Here is a 20,624-nt window from a genome sequence, read left to right on the forward strand (position 1 = left end):
TTAACAGTGCATGTTGCCAGTTCTTTTAATAAATTGTCGTTCTTTTAACAGTGCATATCGTCAGTTGTTTCAATAAATTGTGGATCTTTTAACTCTATCCTAACCAGGCTCGCGAGTTTACTAAAAAAACTAGGTGTGGCCAACCCCGCACACACATTTGCAATCGTTAATTACTAGAAACCTATGCGTCGTAGACGATGACATTATTACAGGTTAGTAGAAACATCATCTGGCTTCCTGTATACATCATAATTGTAAAACTAAAGAAAGTGAATTTAGTGTAAATTAGGTATTTCTAAAAGTGACACATTTCTATAAATTCTTCTTGTTACGCCGCGCCCCCGCTGTGAAAAGAGAACGAAAAAGAATAGTTAGTCAAGTTATTGGTGCGTAAATGAGTAATACGTTTCAATGCGGAGAGAGAGCAAAATTATATAAATATCACAATATCTCAAAAATTACAAAATCCAACTTTATCAAACAAACATGGACAGATAGCTGAACATCACAATGACCCATTGTTTCAATGTTTGAGAAACACGCAAAAATCTTGCTTGAACTGTCGGTTCGATAAAGTGTCGTTCGATCAACTGTCGCTTTCATCAGCTGTCGGTTCGATAAAGTGTCGTTTGATCAACTTTCGGTTCGATAAGTGTCGTTCGATCAACTGTCGTTTCGATCAGCTGTCGTTTCGATCAGGTGTCGTTCGATTAAGTGTCTTTCGATAAAGTGTCGTTCGATTAAGTGTCGTTCGATAAAGTGTCTTTCGATAAGGTGTCGCGTCACGGTGCAAATGTGATTTGAAACTTCCTTAATTTGTTAATTCAAACAAATCAAGAAAGTTTTACGTCACGTTTGGCAATTTTCGTCATTTACATATGTATTTTGATGATGATAGTTGTCTTGTTACATGCATCTAAAAATTTAATTCTAGAATGTAAAAACGCATTTCATTTAGACCGGGTTGACTTAAACTTGGAAGGAAACATTTATTCGCACCTGTTTCGCAACGTTCGTCGACTACAGCATAGCACACAGTGCATGGTTCTGTTTTGGGAGAACCGGAACAAGGTTAGTTTTTTGAAATGAAATGATAATGATATTAACTTTGCTTTCAAAAAGCTGTACACGTGTTTTTTCTTAAATTAAGTAAGTTATACGACTGTAGTCTTATCGTGTTACTTGGATCTTATTGGATCATCTTTCATCACTTTATAGCATAAATTAGAGGATTTTTTTGTAAACGAAGGAACGCGTTATGAATAGTCTTGTTCACGTAAATCTTCTTTGAGCTGTTCTTATTTTTTCATTTCAAATTACAGCGAGGATTTGCAACGAATTCTTAAATCATAATAAGCATCCCATCAAGTGCTTTTTACGCAATAGATCGTATCAGGTTAATGCCTAGATACCACATGTAGTCCTTATCCACCTTGTCATTCACTTAGCTAATTGGGAGCTCGGGGGTTGTTAAGTCAATCCTTAGCACTCTGCTCCAAAATACTTCTAGAAGCACCGGAACTGCAGACTTGCTGATGGTAATGAGATGGAACTGGCTGTGATCATGCAGCAGTTTTCATACTGCTTGATCTTGCAATGTCCATCCTCAGTTAATTCTATCGCTGTCGACATCGCCAACGGGATATTGCTGAGAGAGTCGACATTCAGATAATTAAATTTTACTGTCCAACGCTGATTATTCAGCATGTTCACAGAAGTTTCATGTTGCATTTGATGGTTATGCTTCTTGGTGGATGCAGGAACTTGCGTTAAATAGTTATCATTTACTGATTGTTCATATCACTAACAAAATTTTTCATGAACTCCGAAGGTAATTTTTACACATCTAATGTATCCTCTTCAAGAATAAGACGCACTCATTCGATTGTTCGTTGTAAGTTTTAAATTGTTACGATCATTATTAGCCAAAATAAAGCAGTGTATTTTCGTTGGAAAAGCGCGATAGTGTTCCACTTCCATACTGGGCTTTATCTTTGGTCATCGTGATGTGAAGTTGTCTTGAGTATGTTGTAAATTCAAACTATTCGAGAGAGTTTGACGCAGTACCACATCGTCTCGGTTCATTCTTTTTCAACAAAAGTAGTTACACTAGTAAAAAACATTTTAAAATACAAAAGTAAACATTTAGAAAGATACCAAAGCCGTTCGGGATGTGTGAATTCAAGAAATCTTTCTGGGTTTAAAATCAGCAACAGTGGTTAGAGAAAAAAGTTCCATCGGAAGACTTGATCAGAACAAGTTCCAAAGCAGCATAGTTACAGGAGTGCAGCAAAAAAATTAGACAAGACATAGTGACGGACTGATGAGAACACTCACACGCCGAACATATTTTAAACTAAACTAAAACTACTGACTGCTTGTCGCCAATGATAATTTGCTGTGGACAGTCAGTTGGAAAAGAGCGTATGACTATTGTTTCTTGTAGATCGAAAATAAGCAAAATGTTTTAAAATTAAAATGTTATATAGTTTATCAAATTAACAACTAAACGTGACATAAAACTTCACTGAAAATGCCAAAATCAGTGACATCTTAAATAAGCTTCAATTCAAGACTTCATCGACATACATACAGATACTATCAGCTAACGGTGAGATTATCGACAGCGATAAAACAGAGGACGAACAATGCTAGATCACGCAGTATAGAAGCTGTTAAACTGTTAGCTCATCATAGTCCAGCTTATTATTGCCATTACTAAAGTCTTTTCGATAAAATACAATCTTTTGTAATATATATGCTTTTGACGATTTAGGAAGAAATTTGGAAATGATCTCCGGAAAACGCGATAAAAAGTAAAACTATATATTACTGTTTAATGCGTGTTCCAGAGATGCTGTTACCACCAGAACAATATAGTCATGCTTAAAGATATTTGCCAATTATGATGTGAAACTTAACTAAATGGATGATTTCACAACCAATTTAAGTAAGTTCAAAGTCATTACATTTTATCAATTTACGAACACTCTGGTCTCTTTAGCATTAAAGTTGATGGCAGCGATACAAATGAGAATGAAAATTGCTAGATCAGGCAGTTTAGAAACTGTAGCATGATCACAGCGAGTTCCAGGTCATTACCATCAATAAGTATGTAGCACTTATTCATGCAGATAAAGGATTCATATTAAAACAGTGTGCTAAATGTTGAGCTTTTACAATATTTAACAAAAATGTTCCGATATTGTTCCAAAATTAAACACGAGACAATTCTATTAAAACCTACTAGATATGATCCATGATTTCAACCATCGTTGTTAGTGCAATTAAGTGCGCTATGCAAGGTTCAAATAAACACGGTCTAATGAAACAAAAAGCTGTTCACAATTCGAGGTGACATTTGATACTGAACTTCGTAACGAGCATAGAAGTTAAAACGTGATTAACTTTTGATGCTTGTTCCAACGCTACTATTACCGGTATCTAGTATCACGCGAAAAATCAAAGAATTCCATTTTTTAAACAATCGAGCATCATAGCAACGAATCGTTGCTACTTGTTAATAAACTTCGAAATTTGCGAGAAAAAGTAATGCTTTGTTACTCTTCATCGCAAATTCAAGCGATGCTCTTACCACTAAAACAAGTCATTATATGAGAAAAGTTGATGAAGTAACTAACGTTTAAAGTAATCGTTTAAAATAACAAATTAAAGAAGTTTCAAATCCCCATTACAAAAATAAATAACAAATATTTTTTGCTAACTGTGAAGTCGATGAGAGTGATAAAACTAAGAAAGGACTTTGCAAGATCGAGCAGCTTTAAACTGCTGCAAGATCACAACAAGTTCCGGCTCGTTATCATCAACAAATTTCTAGAACGGTCGAATAAATTAAAAAAGCTTTTAGAAAGTTGAGAAGTAATTTGATAAACAATTTTTACACATGTGAAAACTGTGACAATTTTTTACAACTTTTGAAGCATGTTCTAACGCTACTTTCACCATTAGAACAAAATATAAATGAAGATTACAAGCCAACGTGATGAGAAACTCTCTTGAATACATAAAACTAATAATTTATGCAAGACAATTTTTTTATTACCATGATTAAGGATAAACCTCACATGAAACCTGAATGTCCCAATGATTGCGATTTTGACTGTGTAAATTTCAGGACAACACGATAATTGATTTTAATCATTTTTTGCAAATGATATTAGATGTGTGTGTACTTACATTTGGAGTTCATAAACATTGTTGTTAGTGACATTAACAGTAAGTGAAAGATATCGATTCAACGCAAGTTCGAGAGCTGTTTCTACCAAAAAGCATAATTACCAAATAACACATAAAACTTCCTTAAACATTTTGAATAGTTGAGCTTGGAAAGTTAAATTTAATTACCGACACATGGACGCACACAGCTATCCCGGTGACGACGTCGACAGCGATAGAAGTCAGGATGGACATTGCAAGATCAAGCAGTATGAAAACTGCTGCAAGATCACAGCAAGTTCCATCTCATTACTACCAGTAAGTTTTCAGAATGGATACTCTTAAGATTAATTTTGGAGCATGCTAATGGTTGAGTTAACAACCTTCCGATCCTCTACAAAATTAAATAAACCAAATATATGCTTGTAAAAGACAAAACGTAGAAATTAGACATAAAACAGATGCTTTCTATTGGGTAAAAAGAATTTAATTGATGCTATGTTTGTAAAAAATCGTTGCAGTTCTTGCTGTAAGTTCAAATGAAGAAGTAAGAACAGCTCAAAGAGGATTTATTTCAACAATCCTGTTTATAGCGTGTTCCTGCTCCTCCAAAAAAAACCCACTAATTTGTCCTACAAAGTGATGATGGATGTCTTATTTGACAAAGTTAACACTATACGACTATACGGTCGTATAACTTACTTATTTTAAGGAAAAACACGGTTGCAGCTTGTTGAAAGCAAATGCCTCAATGTTGTTGTCTTTCGTAATGATGTAAAACTTACAAGAAACAGTCGAACTAGCGCGAACTATTTTCGATCCTATTCAAAAATAAATAAGCAACAGACTTGTAAAGAACTGCACTTGGAAACTAGACATAAACCAAACAAGATCTATTGCGTAAAGAGAACTTAATTGATGTGATGCCTATACTATGAGAAATCGTTGCAATCATCGCTGTAATTTCAAATGTAGAAGTAAAAACAAGGCAAAGAGGATTTATATCAAAAATCCTATTTATAGCGTGTTCCTGCTCCTCCCAAGAAACCAACTAATTTGTCCTACAAAGTAATGAAGGATATCCTATTTGAGAAAGTTAACACGTTAAGACTACGGTCGTATAACTTACTTATTTTAAGCAAAAACACGGTTGCAGCTTTATTGTTGTTGTCGTTCGTAATGATGTAAAACTTACAGGAAACCTGTCCAACTAGGGCGACCTATTTCGGGCAAGTTCGATGTCATTACAATCATTCAGCAGAAATATTTGTGGAGTACTTTTCCTACATATCAACATACAAACTGTGAAATTCAGAACAGGAAGTGGACAACTGCCTAAAGTTGTGTCCTATTCAGGCTAATATTTTCTAACTCAATATTTTCAATACATGTTAAATGGAAAGAATTTAAGAAAGTTACTTCTAGATACATACCGTGCTATAACGGTGACGTATAGTTGATTAATTTTTCTGAATGCAATCACCATGATGTCAACCTACACATACCTCTGAAGATGACCAACGACGGCGTAACTATTGAAATTTCAAAAGTTACAACATATAAATGCAAACTTAACTTTCTTCAAAAATAAATTGGAAAACAGTAATTCACGAGCTGAAAGTAAGCCGGATGCAAACGTACGCAAATAGAAGACTGTACACTTCCGCAAAACAAAGATTTTTTATTGCGTAAACAATTGCCTTGACCCCAAATCAACTCAAAATTCACAACAAAGTATATCGAAAGAATTTCAATTTAAAGAAATAAACTTGTTTCCGCTCTTTTAAAATTAAACATCTGAGTGTTATATAACGTGGTTTACGGACGTTATTAGACAATGTTCCTTTCAAGGTTCTAGTCAAAGTGATCTACTAAATTTGACATTCTTTTCCAGCTTTGAGAATCAAAATTTAGTAGCATAAAACAAGACAGTTATTACTACTGAAATATATTTGTAGATGAAGAGAATTGCCAAACGTGACGTGAAACTTCCTCAATTTGTTTGAAATAACAAATTAAGGTAGTTCAAAATCACCATTGCATCATGAAACAGTACTTTTATTTAACATTCATTACGAGTAAATCAGTTGATTTGCTGCTGGACCAAGCGAAAAATTACTGTTTGCTGTAATTTCAACTGGAAAAGTAAAGACAGCTCGGAGTAGACTGATACAAACAGTCGTACTCAGAACATGTTTCTGCTCTACCAATATAAAGAACAAACAGACTGGCTGCTATACCGGGGTCGACGAACGTTGTTGGACGAGTGCAAATTATGTTATGCAAGGTTCAAGTAAACACGGTCTATTAAAGTAACACGCTTTTCAAATTCGAGAACATATTTGATAATGAACTACGTAAGGAGAAAAAAAGTTAACTTAATTAACTTTTGATGCTCGTTCCGTCGCTGCTATTACTGGTATATACTATATACTGTAGTATCACGCGAAGATCAATTAAATTGACATTTAAACAATCGCGTATCATAGCGCATGATCGTAGTAATTTGGTAAAGAACTTCGAAACTTGTGAGAAAAGTAATACCTTTTTACTCTTCAACGCAAGTTCCAAGGCTACTCTTACCACTAAAACAAGTTATTATGAAAAAATTTGATGACTTAACTGAGTCCACAGATTAATAAATTACACAAAGATTGAAATCGTTATTTATCAATGATAAAGGATAAATCTCATGTGAAGAATGTCCCAATGATTGCTACTTATTCAATGTAAGTTTCAGGCGAACACGATTAATTGATTTTATAAACATTTTTTAAAGGGTATTAGATGTGTGAAAACTACACTTGGAGTTTATGATCGATGTTGTTAGTAACACTAACAGTAAGTGAAAGATACAGATTCAACGCGAGTTCCAGAGCTCTTTCTACCGAAAAGTATGAATACCAAATACGATATAAAATTTCCCTAAACATATTGAATATTTAGCCGTGGAATGTTACTTGTAAATATCGACACATGGACACTCTCAGCTATCCCGGTGAAAACGTCGACAGCGATAGAACTGAGGATGGACATTGCTTGATCAAGCAGTATGAAAACTGTTGCAAGATCACAGCAAGTTCCAACTCATTACTACCAGTAACTTTCAGAACGTGTGCTCATAAGGGGTATTTTGCAGCAGCATGCTAATGGTTGAGTTAACAACCTACCGATAGTCTTCAAAATTAAATAAGCAAAAGACAAGCTTGTAAAAGACAACACGTGAAAACTAGACATAAACCAGATAAGATCTGTTACGTAAAGAGCATTTAATTGATGTTAATAGGCCTATGAGAAATTGTTGCAATTATCGCTGTAATTTTAAATGAAGAAGTAAGAACAGCTCAAAGAGGATTTATATCAACAATCCTATTCATAGTGTGTTCCTGCTCCTCTCAAGAAACCCACTGATTTTTCCTACAAAGTAATGAAGGATGTCTTATTCGAGAAAGTCAACCTGGACAGGTCTACGGTCGTATAACTTACTTAATTTAAGGAAAAACACGGTTGCAGCTTGATAAAAGCAAATGCCTAAATGTTGTTGTTGATCGTTATGATGTAAAACTTACAAGAAACAGTCGAACTAGTGCGACCTATTTCGGGCAAGTTCGATTTCATTACAATCTTTACAAGATAATATTCTTCAACTGGTTTTCCTACAGAATTACGTACAAGCTGTGAAATTCAGAACAGGAAGTAGTCAATTGTCTGAAGTCATGTCATATTCCGGAAAAGTTTCTGTCAACTCAACATTGTCAATATAAGTTAAATAGAAAGAATTTGAAAATGTTACTTCTAGATACATACCGTGATTTAATCGTGAAGTATAGTCGATTGAAGTTTTCTGAATGCAATCTCCATGATGTCAACCTAGAGATGCATCTGAAGATTACCGACGACGACGTAATTGTTATATTTTCAAAAGCTTGTAATCCTTGTAAATGACACAACTACATGAGAGCAAATCTTACCATAGCCTGTATAAATGCAAAATTAAGTTTTCTCAAAAAGTAAATATAAAAGTTTGGCAAAATAGGTGGCAACACATTTACGTAGCCAAGCATGTTCTATTGTGTAAATCATCTCCTTGACCTTGGATAAATTTAAATATCACAACAAAATATATCGTTGTAATTTCAATTCATAAAATTGAAGCTATGGTCGGACGTAAGCATTCACGCCCAGAACATGTCCCTGTACTTTCAAAGAACCATCACTCACTGCTTTATGGTGGTTCACGATCGTCTTTGCAAATATTTCGAGCAAAGCTCAAAGTAAATAGATCTTTAGAAACGCTTTTTCACTCGTGAAGAAATTTGGTAATGAACTTCGGAACATACAGAAAAAGCAACGTTTTGTATAACTTTCAATGCATGTTCCAACGCTGCTTGCACCAACAATAAATATAACTTGGTGAGAAAAGACAATTCTATGGTGGCTGGTAATCGTGATGATTTAAAACTTACAAAGAACAATCGAATGAATGCGACTTATTTTGTGCAAGTTTCAATTCTGCACAATCAGTTGATTTTTAATTCTTCTAAGAATGGAATGTGTCGAAACCTGATAAGTAAGTTGAAAACTTGTTAGAATTGGTAACAAATAGTTACCTGTTTAACGCGTATTCTAGAACTGTTTTTGCCAAAAATATTTTGGAACTACAGAAGTTTTACTCATTCCAGGCAAGTTTCATACCACGAGTTTATCAACATTCAGACACTCTCAGCCAACGGTGACTTTGTTGACAGCGATAGAACTGAGGATGGACATTGCTGGATCAAGTAGTATAAAAACTGCTGCATGATCACAGCTAGTTCCAACTCATTACCATCAAGATGTGTCCAGAACCGTTGTAGATGAAGGAATAATATTAGAGCAGTGTGGTAAAAGTTGACCGATCTTACCGATCTTCTGTAATAAGACTTCTTTTGTAAGTATGCATACTTGTCAAGAAATTACTGTTTTTTAACTTTCTTGGGACCTCGCAATCTGTTCCAAACTCTGAATTACACAACTAAACTTTTAGCTCAACGTAAAAATATAGAAAACTACGATTAGAAAACTTTTGCAAGCATCCCAACATTGGTTTGAATGAAATAAGTTTCATAAATCATTTGCTTCTACTTTCAGGTTTGAAAACCTCACGCGCTCAACTGTTCCAACCAAGAACCTTTGCTAACCGCAACTAGGCTTGCTATGTTGGAGTGAAATTTTGGTGCAGTTTTTATAATCCAGAGACCAGCAGGTCTTGTTTGCTAGAAATGCAAAGGTGTAATTATATTTTGCGTGAGTGCGGGTCTTACACCAGAGTTATCTATTTTCTGGATAAAGACAACTACAGTGCTAAAAGGTTTAAACAAAATGCTCCAGCAAAGATAAAACGTAAACAGCTGGTGCAAGCGGGCAAACCGGCCCCGCGCTATTGTCTACAAATTTTGCACTCGCCGCTGATAATTGCGCAAAACCTTAAGGTTTATCAGTTGGTGACTTTAATTGCTTTGTCAAAGGTGCTATTATTCACTTCTGAGCCTTAGAGACGTTTGTCTGTCGTATTTATTTCTATCAACTGGAAAGGTGTTGTTTGACTGGTTGTAGCGGCTATTGTCCTACGGTCGTATAACTTACTTAAATTATGGAAAAACACGGTTGCAGCTTGTTGAAAGCAAATGCCTTAATATTGTTGTCGATCGTAATGATAGAAAACTTACATGAAACAGTCGAATTAGTGCGACTTGTTTCGGGCAAGTTCATTATCCTCACAATCAGTAGAAGGAAATAATTGTCGAGTGCAGTATCTGCAAAACAACATACAAGCTGTGAAATTCAAAATAGAATTTGGACAACTGTCAGAATTTATGGTCTACTCTGGCAAACTTCCTGTCAACTCAATATCTTCAATACATGTTAAATAGAAATAATTTAAAAATGTTACTTTTAGATAACGTACTATAGTCGTGACGTACATGCGATTGAGTTGTCTGAATACAATCACCATGACATCGATATAAAGATACATCTGAAGATGACCAACGACGGCGTAATTATTAAATATTCGAAAGTTTTTACTCGGTGGCAAATGACACAACTACAGGAGTTCAGAAATTGTTAGGTATAAATGCAAAAATTCTTTTCTTCCAAAAAAAAGAGAAACAGTAATTCACCCGTTGACGACAAGCCCAATGCAAAAGTTTGCAAATAGGTGGCAACACACTTACGTAAAGAAACATTTTTTATCGCCTATGCAATTGCCTTGACCCTGGATCAAATCAAAAATCACTGCAAAATATAACGTAATTTCAATACAAAAAAGTAAACTTGTTTCTGCTCTTTCAAAATAAAACAACTGAGTGTTATAATGTGGTCTACGGACGTTGTTAGACAAGTACGAATAAATGTTCCTTTCAAAATTCAAGTCAACGTGATCCATAAAAATTAAAATGCTTTTTATGATTTAAAAATCAAACTTTAGTAGCACGATACCGGACAGTTATTACTACTAAAAAAATTGTAGATGAAGAGAATTGCCAAACCTGACGTAAAACTTCCTTCATTTGTTTGAAATAACAAACGCAGGAAGTTTCAAATCAACATTGCATCATGAAACGGACATTTTGTTTAACATTCATTACGAGAAAATAAGTTGATTTGCTGCTGGACCAAGCGAGATATCACTGTGTGTTGTTGAATTTCAACTGGAACTGTAAAGACAGCTCGGAGTAGACTGATAGAAACAGTCGCACACCAAAAATGTTTCTGCTCTACCAGTATAAAGCAATAACAAACACATTAGCTGCTTTACCGGGGTCGACCATCGTTGTTGGACGAGTGCAAACTATGTTATGCAAGGTTCAAATAAACACGGTCTATCAAAGTAACATGATTTTCAAAATTCGATAATGAAGATAATGATGAAGATATTTGATAATGAACTACGTAACGAGCATAAAAGTTAAAACCTAATTAACTGTTGATGCTTGTTCCGTCGCTACTATTACCACTAAATAGTATCACGCAAAGATCAATGAAACTGACATTATTGACATTACTGACAACCGCGTATCATAGCAAAGAATCGTAGTAATTTGGTAATGAACTTCGAAATTTGCGAGAAAAAGTAACAACTTTTTACTCTTCAACGCAAGTTCCAACGCTGCTCTTACCACTAAAACAAGTTATTATAAAAAAAAATTATGATTTTCACTGAGTCTACAGGCTATCCAATTACACAAAATTTTAAATAACGACCTTATTTTCATGTTAAAAAAACTTAAAAGCTATTTCCATCGAAATATTGTTGTGGTTGAAGAGAATTGTCAATCGAGACTTAAAACTTCTTTTAATCGTTTAAAATAACAAATTAAAGAAGTTTCAAATCACCATTGCAAAAAGATGTAACAAACACTTTTGGCTAACTGTGAAGTCGATGAAAGTGATTTGAACTGAGGAAGGACTTTGCCAGATCAAGCAGTTTTAAACTGTTGCGTGATCACAGCAAGAAGCAGTTCGTTATCATCAATAAGTGTCTAAACCCATCTGTTAAAATTAAAGAGCTTTTCAAGACTTGAGAAGGACTTTGATGACGAACTTCGAAACATGCAAAAAACTGTGACATCTCTTTGTAACTTTTAAAGCATGTTCAAACGCTGCTATCAGCACTAGAACAACATATTGGTAAATGAATATTAATATCTAACGCGACGTCAAATCTGCTTAAAAGATTGAATTCACAATTTATTTAGTACTGTATATATTTACAACACGAAGATATAGATAAACCTGACGAGAAGCCTGAATGTCCCAGTTTGGAAAAGGAACACTCACGCTGTTCCGACGAAAGTACACTGCTTCATCATGACCGATATTCTTCGTAATTATTTAAAACTTACGAAAAAGACAATCGTATGATTTCGACTTTTTCTGTGAAAGTTTCAGGCAAACTCGATGAATTGATTACATAAAGCGTTGGAAGAGGACATTAGATGTTTGAAAATAACAATTGCAGTTTCTGATCAATGGTATTAGTAATTGTTGCAAATGTATCGCTGTAAACAAGTTTCAACTTCACGATAAACAAGTCGTGAAATTCAGAACAGGAAGTGAGTAACTGTCTGAAGTCATGTCCTATTCCGGAAACGTTTCTGTCAATTCAATTTATTCAATACATGTTAAATAGAAAGAATTTCAAAATGTTACTTATAGATAACGTGCTATAGTCGTGACGTATAGTCGATTGAGGTTTCTGAATGCAATCACCATGACACCAATATAGAGATACATCTGAAGAAGACCGACAACAGCGTTATTGTTAAATTTCCAAAAGCTTGTACTCCTTTGTAAATGACACCATTACAAGAGTGCAAATTTTCAATATATAAATGCAAAATTATTTTTCTTCAAAAGTAAAAAGAGAAACAGTAATTCAAGAACTGAAAGCTAATCGGATGCAAAAGTTTGCAATTAGATGGCTGTAAATTTCCGTAAAACAAAAATTTTGTATTGCGTAAACTATTGCCTTGACCCTGGATCAAATCAAAAATCATTGAAAGAAAGAAAGAATTTCAATTTAAAAAGTGAACATGTTTCTGCTCTTTCAAAATAAAACAACTGAGCGTTATAATGTGGTTTACGGACGTTGTTAGACAAGTACCAATAAATGTTTCTTTCAAAGTTCAAGTCAATGTGATTTATAAAAATTGAAATGTTTTTCAAGATTTGAGAATCAATATTTAGAAGCAAGATACAAGACAGGTATTACTACTGAAATATATTTGTAGATGAAGATAATTGCCAAACTTGAACAATATATTGGTAAATGAATATTAATATCTAACGCGACGTAAAACTTTCTTGAAAAGTATGAATTCACAATTTATTCAATAAAGATTAACAACACGATGGTAAAGATAAACCTGACGAGAAGCCTGAATGCCTCAAAAGGGAAAACCACATACTCATGCACTTCCAAAGATCATACACTGCTTCGTCATGACTGATATTCATCGTAATTATTCAAAACATATAAAAAACAAAATAAAATGATTGAAACTTTTTCTGTGCAAATTTCTGGAAAACTCGATCAATTGATTTTATACAGCTTTTGAAGAAATTATTAGATGTTTGAAAATTACATTTGGAGTTTCTGATCAATGGTATTGGTAGTTGTTGCAAATGTATCGATGTAAACAACTTTCAATTTCACAACATACAAGTCGTGAATTTCAGAAAAGGAAGTGGACAACTGTCTAAAATCATGTCGTATTTTGGCAAAGATTCTGTCAACTCAAAATTTTCAATACTTGTTAAATAGAAAGAATTTAAGAAGTTACTTCTAGATACATACCAAGCTATAGTCGTGACGTATAGTCGATTGCCGTTTCTGAATGCCATCACCATGATGCCAACCTAGAGATACAACTGAAAATGACTGACGACAGCGTAATTGTTAAATTTTGAAAAGCTTTTACACCGTTGACACCGCTATGACACCATTACAGGAGTGCAAATTTTCAATATATAAATGCAAAACTAAGTTTTTTTCAAAAATGAAAAGACAAACAGTTATTCACAAGCTGAAAGCAAGCAAGATGCAAAAGTTTGCAAATAGATGACTATACATTTCCCAAAAACAAATTTTTTTTATTGCGTAAACTATTGCCTTGACCCTGAATCAACTCAAAAATCACTGCAAATTATATCGTTAAAATTTCAATTTTAAAAGGAAACTTGTTTCTGCTCTTCCAAACTAAAACAACTGAGTGTTATAATGTGGTCTACGGACGTTGTTAGACAAGTACGAATAAATGTTTCTTTCAAAGTTCAAGTCAACGTGATTTACAAAAAATTGAAATGTTTTTCAAGGTTTCAGAATCAAATTTTAGAAGCATGATACAAGACAGTTATTATTACTAAAATAAATTTGTAGATGAAGAGAATTGCCAAACCTGTCGTAAAACTTCTTTGATTTGTTTGAAATAACAAATTAAGGTTGTTCCAAATCACCATTGCATGATGATATGGACATTTTGTTTAACATTCTTTACCTGAAACTCAGTTGATTTGCTGTTGGACCAAGCGAGATATCACTGCGTACTGTTGGTATTTCAATTAGAAAATTAAAGGGAGTGGACTGATAGAAACAGTTGCACACCGAACATGTTTCTGCTCTACCAATATAAAGAATAAACACACTGGCTGCTATATCGTGGTCGACCATGTTGGACGAGTGCAAATTATGTTATGCAAGGTTCAAGTAAACACGGCCTATTAAAATAACATGCTTTTCAAAATTCGAGGAGATATTTGGTAATGAACTACGTAACAAGCATAAAAGTTAAAACTTAATTAACTTTCATGCTTGTTCCGTCGCTACTTTTACCACATTATAGTATCAAGCGAAGATCAATGAATATGGTATTTAAACATTCGCACATCATAGCGAAGAATGGTAGTAATTTGGTAATGAACCTCAAAATTTGCGAGAAAAAGTAATATCTTTTTACTCTTCAACGCAAGTTCCAACGCTGCTCTTACCACTAAAACAAGTTATTATGAGAAAATTTGATGAATTAACTGAGTCCTTAGATTATTAAATTAAACAAAGATTGAAATAATGATCTTATCTTCATAGTGATATAACTTGACAGCTATTACAAGTGAAACATTTTACGGTTGAAGAGAATTGCCAATCGAGTCTTAAAACTTCTTTTAATCGTTTAAAATAACAAATTAATGATGTTTCAAATTACGAATGCAAAAAGATGTAACAAATAATTTTGGCTAAATGTGAAGTCGATGAGAGCGATAGAACTGAAGAAGGACTTTGCTACATCAAGCAGTTTCAAACTGCTGCAAGATCACAGCAAGTTCCAGCTCGTTATCATCAATAAACTTCTATAACCATCCATTAAATTTAAAAAGCTTTTAAAAAGTCGACAAGTAATTTGATAAACAACTATTACACATGCAAAAATCTGTGACATTTTTTTACAAGTTTTGAAGCATGTTCTAACGCTACTTTCACCACTAGAACAAACTTTAAATGAAGATTACAAACCAACGTGATGTGAAACTCTCTTGAATACTTTAAATTCATAACTTATGCAAGACAATTTTTTTATTACTTTGATAAAGGATAAACCTCACTTGAAGCCTGAATGTACTAATGATTGCGATTTTGACTGTGTAACTTTCAGTAAAACACGATAGTTGATTTTATTAATTTTCTGCAAATGATATTAGATGTGTGAAACTTACATTTGAAATTCATAAACATTGTTGTTAGTGACATTAACATTAAGTGAAAAATACCGATTCAACACAAGTTCCCGCGCTGTTTCTATCAAAAAGTATAAATAACAAATAAGACATAAAACTACAAACTTTGCACTCGCCGCTGATAATTGCGCAAAGCCTTAACATTTATCAGTTGGTGACTTTAATTTCTTTGTTAAAGGTGCTATTATTCACTTCTGGGCCTTAAAGTTGTTTGTCTGTCGTATTTATTCCTATCAACTGAAAAAGTGTTGTTTGACAGGTTGTAGCGCCTATAGTCCAATATTTTACATTAGAGTGCAACAAAGGTTCGATCATCATACGTGTCAAACTCCCGGCCCGCGGGCCACATCCGGCCCGCTTTATAATAAAACTTGGCCCGCAATGCTATTTTATACATTGAACTATTTCCGGCCCGCGAGATCATTGTACAGTATAACTTACTTTTTTCAAGCAAGAAACAAGATTATAACAAATCGCACAATACAGCAGCACAGCAGTTGCCCCCACCATACGATAGAATAAATAGATTTATTCTAACGCTTGTAATCTGGGCTGCTTTTTTCTTTATTGTTTGTTAATTCTTTAATGCTTTTGCAAGGAGATGAATGAAACATAATGATGTAAGAGAAAAATAATCAAAAATAGCCCAGTCAAAAATCGTCAAAAAAATCAAAAATTTGGTGTTGATTCGCTGCCTGTTCCAATTCATGTACTCGTGTCACGAAACGTTCAATTAAGTTTTATCCTTATACGGCCCGCGGCGTTAAATCAGTATTGAGTTTGGGCCCCTGGTGCGATTGAGTTTGACATCCCTGCATGATGACCTACGCTGTAAACTACGCTACTAGGAGGAAAAAAATACTTTTGTGACTACTGTACACTCCATATTATCTTCAACAATCTTACATATAATTTTGCCATGAATTTCCAGGTTTAAATTAAATACCTTAAATGTGTTTAGATAGATTTACAACACGTAGTTAAAAAATAAACCTGACGAAAAGCCTGAATGTCCCAAAATGAAAAAGCAACCTACTCACGCTATTCCAAAGGACATACACTGTTTTGTCATGACTGATATTCATCGTAATTATTCAAAACATTTAAAAAACACAATAAAATGATTGAAACTTTTTCTGTGCAAATTTCTGGAAAACTCGATCAATTGAATTTATAAAACTTTTGAAGAAAATATTAGATGTGTAAAAATTACATTTGGATTTTCTGATCAATGGTATTAGTAGTTGTTGCAAATGTATCGATGTAAACAAGTTCCAATTTCACGAAACACAAGTCGTAGAATTCAGAACAGGAAGTGCTTAAAGTCATGTCGTGTTCTGGCAATTTTTCTGTCCACTCAAAATTTTCAATATATGTGAAATAGAAATAACTTAAAAATGTTATTCTAGATACATAACGTGCTATAGTCGTGACGTATAGTGGATTGAGATTTCTGAATTCAATCACTATGATTTCAACCTAGAGATACATCTTTATGATGACCGACGATGGCGTAACAGTTAAAATTTCAAAAGTTTTTACTCCGTTTGGATGACACCATCACAGGAGTGTAAATATACAATATATAAATGCAAAATTAATTTTCTTCAAAAATAAATTGGAAAACTGTAATTCACGAGCTGAAAGCAAGCAGGATGCAAACGTACGCAAATAAATGACTATACATTTTCACAAAACAAAAAATTTATAATGGGTAAACAATTGCCTTGACCCTACATCAACTCAAAACTCACAACAAAGTATATCGAAAGAAATTCAATTTAACAAGTAAACTTGTTTCTGCTCTTTCAAAATCAAACAACTGAGTGTTATAATGTGGTTTACGGACGTTGTTACGTACGTACGAATAAAGGTTCCTTTTAAGGTTCAAGTCAACGTGAACTACTAAATTTGAAATTCTTTTTAAAGTTTGAGAATCAAAATTTAGAAGCACAAAACAAGGCAGTTATTACTACTCAAATATATTTGTAGATGAAGAGAATTGCCAAACGTGACGTGAAACTTCCTCAATTTGTTTGAAATAACAAATAAAGGTAGTTCAAAATCACCATTGCATCATGAAACAGTCATTTTCTTTAACATTCATTATGTGCACATCAGTTGATTTGCTGCTGGACCAAGCGAGAAATCATTGCGTATTATTAGTGTTACAAGTGGAAAAGTAAAGACAGCTCAGGGTAGACTGATAGAAACAGACGAACAACGAACTTGTTTCTGCTCTTCTAATGTAAAGAATAAACATACTGGCTGCTATACCGTGGTCGACCATCGTTGTTAGTGCAAAGTGTGCTATGCAAGGTTCAAGTAAACACGGTCTAATGAAACAAAATGCTATTCACAATTCAAGGTGATCGTGAATAACTTTTAAATAATCGCGCATCATAACAAAGAATTGTTGCAAATTGGTAATGAACTTCGCAATTTGCGAGAAAAAGTAATATCTTTTTACTTTTCATCGCAAGTTCCAGCGCTGCTCTTACCACTAAAACAAGTCATTATGAGAAAAATTGATGAAGTAACTAAGTCCTCAGATTATTCAATTACTCTAAGTTTTAAGTAACGATGTAATTATCATAGAGATAAAACTTGACAGCTATTATCGCTGAAATATTTTTGTGGTTGAAGAGAATTGCCAATGGAGATTTAAAACTTCTTTCAATCGTTTAAAATAACAATTTAAAGAAGTTTCAAATCTCCATTGCAAAAAGATGTAACAAACACTTTTGGTTAACTGTGAAGTCGATGAAAGTGATTTGAACTGAGGAAGGACTTTGCCAGATCGAGCTGTTATAAACAGCTGCAAGATCGCAACAAGTTCCAGGTCGTTATCATCAATAAATTTCTAGAACGATCAATAACATTTAAACAACTTTTTTAAATTTGAGAAGTAATTTGATAAACAACTTTGAAGCAAAAAAAGTGCTACTAGACTTCTAGAACAAAACATAAATAAATGAAGATTGAAACCTAACGTGATGTGAAACTCTCTTGAATACTTTAAATTCATAAATTATACAAGACAATTTTACATCACGATGAAAAAGCATAAACCTCACGTGAAGACTGAATGTCCCAATGATTGCGATTTATTCTGTGATAGTTTCAGGCGAACACGATCAATTGATTTAATAAACTTTTTGCAAAAGGTATCAGATGTGTGAAAACTACATTTGGAGTTTATGAACGATGTTTTTAGTGACATTAACTGTAAGTGAAAGATACCGATTCAAAGCAAGTCCGAGAGCTGTTTTCATCAAGAAGCATAAATATACTATATACGACATAAAACTTCCTGAAACATGCTGAATACTTGGCCTTGGAATCTTAAATTAAAATATCGACACATGGACACTCTCAGCTATCCCGGTGACGATGTCGACAGCGATAGAAGTGAGAATGGACATTGCTTGATCAAGCAGTATGAAAACTGTTGCAAGATCACAGCAAGTTCCAACTCATTACTACCAGTAACTTTTCAGAACCAATGATCATAAGAAAAATTTGAGCAGCATGCTAATGGTTAAGTTAACAACCTTCCGATCATCTTCAAAATTAAATAAGCAAAATACAAGCTTGTTGAGAACTACACGTGAAAACCAGACATAAACCAGATACGATCTATTGCGTAAAGAGCACTTAATTCATGTTATGCTGGTTAGAAGTCGTTGTAATTCTTGCTGTAATTTCAAATGAAGAAGTAAGAACAGCTCAAAGAGGATTTTTTCAACAATCCTATTTATAGCATGTTCCTGCTCCTCCCAAGAAACCCACGGAAAAACACGGTGGCAGCGTGTTGAAAGCAAATGCCTTAATGTAATTGTCGTTCGTAATGATGTAAGTTTTACAGGAAACAGTCGAACTAGTGCGACCTATTTCGGGCAAGTTCGACGTCATTACAATCATTATACGGGATTACTTTCGAGTGCTTTTCCTACCGAAGAACAAGCAGGTTGTGAAAACAGGAATTGGACAACTGCAGTCATTTCCTATTCTGGCAAACTTTTTGTCAACTCAATATTTTCAATACATGTTAAATAGAAAGTATTTAAAAATGTTACTTCTAAATACATACCGTACTATAGTCATGACGTATAGTCGATTGAGGTTTCTGAATGCAACCACCATGACACCAATATAGAGATACATCTGAAGAAGACCGACAACAGCGTAATTGATAAATTTTTAAAAGCTTGTACTCCTTTGTAAATGACACCATTACAGGAGTGCAAATCTGAACATACTTTTACAATATATAAATGCAACATTAACTTTTCTCAAAAAGTAAAAAGGAGCAGTAATTCACACTTTGAAGGCAAGCATCAGTACAAAAGTTTGCAAATAGGTAGCAATGCACTTACGTAGCTAGACATGTTCTATTGTGTAAATCAATCCCATGACCTCGGATAAATTTAAAAATCACAAAATATATCGCTATAATTTCAATTCAAAAAATTGAAACAGCTCGGGAGGAACTGACATAAGCAGTCGCAAACCGAACATGTCTCTGTACTTTCAACGAACTATCACTCACTGCTTTACGGTGGCTGACGATCGTCTTTGCCAATATTTCAAGCAAGTCTCAACTTAAATAAATCTTTAGAAACGCTTTTTCATTCGTGAAGAAATTTGGTAATGAACTTCGGAACATACCGAAAAAGCAACGTTTTGTATAACTTTCAATGCATGTTCCAACGCTGCTTGTACCAACAACAAAGATAACTTGGTGGGAAAAGACAATTCTATGGTGGCTGGTAATCGTGATGATTTAAAACTTACAAAGAACAATCGAATGGATGCGACTTATTTTGTGCAAGTTTCAAGTCTGCACAATCAGTTGATTTTTAATTCTTCTAAGAATGGAATGTGTCGAAACCTGATAAGTAACTTGGAAACTTGTGAGAAATGGTAACACTAAGTAACCTGTGCAACGTAAGTTCTAGAACTGTTTTTGCCAAAAAATATTTTGGAACTACAGAAGTTTTACTCATTCCCGGCAAGTTTCATACCACGACTTTATCAACATTCAGACACTCTCAGCCAACGGTGACTTTGTTGACAGCGATAGAACTGAGGATGGACATTGCTGGATCAAGTAGTATAAAAACTGTTACATGATCACAGCTAGTTCCAACTCATTACCATCAAGATGTGTC

The 20,624-nt window shown here is 34.0% G+C and overlaps 1 long non-coding RNA gene across 1 annotated transcript; it reads right to left on the reverse strand.

Annotated features, from left to right (window-relative positions):
- Positions 1-1,772: 1,772 nt before the first annotated feature.
- Positions 1,773-19,699, reverse strand: LOC143446569 (uncharacterized). Its single transcript, XR_013113957.1, has 3 exons — positions 19,544-19,699; positions 7,984-8,046; positions 1,773-2,109 (listed from the first exon to the last, which is right to left on the reverse strand). It is a non-coding gene; the product is annotated as an uncharacterized LOC143446569 (long non-coding RNA).
- Positions 19,700-20,624: the final 925 nt, after the last annotated feature.

The sequence above is a fragment of the Clavelina lepadiformis genome, chromosome 2 (genome assembly GCF_947623445.1).
Source record: "Clavelina lepadiformis chromosome 2, kaClaLepa1.1, whole genome shotgun sequence".
NCBI classification, from domain to species: domain Eukaryota; kingdom Metazoa; phylum Chordata; class Ascidiacea; order Aplousobranchia; family Clavelinidae; genus Clavelina; species Clavelina lepadiformis.